The 2,445-nt window shown below is 47.0% G+C and overlaps 1 protein-coding gene across 1 annotated transcript in view; it reads left to right on the plus strand.

Annotated features, from left to right (window-relative positions):
- Window positions 1-2,445, plus strand: part of LOC116686759 (troponin I, fast skeletal muscle) — a 36,639-nt gene that overhangs the window by 13,571 nt on the left and 20,623 nt on the right. The gene's annotated exons all lie outside the window — the stretch shown is intronic.

The raw sequence follows: 2,445 nt of genomic DNA on the forward strand, positions 1-2,445 counted from the left end.
CCCAGAGGAATCTGATGCAATGACGTAAGAACGCTTTTTATGAGCGAGTCATGTTCACGTAACGTTATCCACATGGAAAATCTGCCTTCCCGCTCAACTGAAATGATGCCCACATATTTTTTTTATTTTTTTTTAGCGCAACTGTTAATATGAGAGGGCCTTTTGCCGCCAGAGAAAGGTCTGGAAGCTTCTTCGAGGGCCCAGAGAAGATGAAACGGCAGCCCAGCCTGCAGGGCGATCAGCGGGATATTAATAGACAGCAGAAATGCAAGCATGCGAAGCACTTTGTTTTGATAGTTAAAAGCAATATCAAAGATTCAACGGTGGTTTTTACTCTTTTGAATCTGTTTCTGCAGATTCATCACAGCTTTGATAGTTGGCGGAAAAATGCAAGACAGGCTTTAGTTCTTTTGCTTTCAGCGGCTGTTCAAGTTCTGTAAAGTTATGTAGTAGAATCATTTGGAAAAAGCTGTAGATCAGAGAGGGAAAAGTCATCAGCTGCTGACCAATCATGGTCCAATGCTGCTGACCAATCTGCTGATCAATATGCTTCTACGTTCGGATGATAGCAAAACTTCCGTATTCAGGTAGTCCTCTGTATAAAAATCTGGCACTCATGGTTGTCTTTGTTATTCTGCTCTTCCATAAAAGTAATGTAAGTACATGAGCTTTAAACCAGGAGTGTCAAACCGGCCCGGTATGACAGGGTCACACTGGGCCCACTGGATGACTTTGCAAAGTGTGAAAATTGCAATTACTTCCAATTCCATTATATTCATAGTATCAATTCATAACCAGAGTGATCTCAAGACACTTTACAGATAGAGTAGACCACACTCTATAATTTACAAAGCTCCAACAATTCTATTAATTCTAGCAGAGCGCAGTAAGATGTAAAGGTGTTGCAGAGCGTAGTAGGATGTAACGCCCGCAGAGCGTATAGGTGTACCTGGGCCCAGCCGAGCGTCAGTAGATGTAACGGGCCCATCAGAGCGTAGTAGGATGTACAGCAGGGCCCCAGCAGAGCGTAAGTAGGATGTACTGGGCCCAGCTAGCGCCAGTAGGTGTAACTGGGCCCAGCAGAGCGTCGTAGGATTGTACGGGCCAGCAGAGCGCAGTAGGATGAACGGGCGCCAGCAGAGCGCAGTAGATGTATGGGGCCCACAGAGCGCAGTAGGATGTAAAGGTGTTGCAGAGCGTAGTAGGATGTAACGGGGCCCAGCAGAGCGCAGTAGGATGTAACGGGGCCCAGCAGAGCGTAGTAGGATGTAACGGGGCCCAGCAGAGCGCAGTAGGATGTAACGGGGCCCAGCAGAGCGCAGTAGGATGTAAGCTGGCCCAGCCGAGCGTTAGGGATGTACGGGGCCCAGCAGAGCGCAGTAGGATGTAACGGGGCCCAGCAGAGCGCAGTAGGATGTAACGGGGCCCAGCAGATCGCAGTAGGATGTAACGGGGCCCAGCAGAGCGCAGTAGGATGTAACGTGCAGGGCCATGGGAAGGCCCGCGGCAGTAATGATGTACACGGGGCCCAGCAGCTGTAGATTAACGGGGCACCTCAGAGCGCAGTAGATTAACGGGCCGTCCTGTAGGATGCGGCCAGCGCTTAGGATGTAACTAGGCCCAGCAAGATCGTTGTAATTTAACGGGGCGCCCACAGAGCTCAGTACGGATGTAACTGGGTCCCCGCATGCGTTGTAGGAGTACGGGGCCCAGCAGGGGAGCTTGTAGGATGGTAACAGGGCCCAGCAGAGCGTTGTGTTAAATTCACCACTTTAATCTCAGAGAAAATCTGTTATTTTTCTGTAAATGTGTGATTAATAATCCTGGAAATTCAGATTTTTTTCTCAAAATATTCCCCCTCTCTCCAAGGTTGGTAACGTTATTATTTTTACCTACAATGGCCTCCAAAACTCTGGTAGAAATAGTCCTCCAAACCATACAACTTGGTGTTAACTTCTTTTTGGAAACATTAACAGGACACAAACACGGTCTCTGGGGTGGACGTCATGGGTTTGTTTGACGAGCATTTGTTTCTCATTCATTTAACAGTAGCTACCAGTCTATTTACCAATAACTATTCATTAGTGTCAGTCAATCAGTAACTACTCATTCATTCCCGTGTAACTACCTACATTTTTGTGTACCTTACTGTAAAGTTTAACCAAAGCAGCCGAAAAAACAGCCGTATAAGTCATTCTTTTTTGCAGGTTTTAAAAGAAACTAGTACCTGTTTGATGGTGCAATGAACATGCCTTTGGGGTGGGAGATCTGGGTTTGATTCCCACTGCAATACATCAACCAATGTGTCCCTGAGCAAGACACTTAAACCATAGCTGCTCCTCAGGCGTGTGACCTCTGACATATACAGTGGGGTTCGAAAGTTTGGGCACCCAAAGTAAAAATGTGTATTAATGTGCATACAGAAGCCAAGAAAAGATGGGAAAA

This window comes from Etheostoma spectabile, unplaced genomic scaffold, assembly GCF_008692095.1.
Source record: "Etheostoma spectabile isolate EspeVRDwgs_2016 unplaced genomic scaffold, UIUC_Espe_1.0 scaffold463, whole genome shotgun sequence".
Lineage (NCBI taxonomy): Eukaryota > Metazoa > Chordata > Actinopteri > Perciformes > Percidae > Etheostoma > Etheostoma spectabile.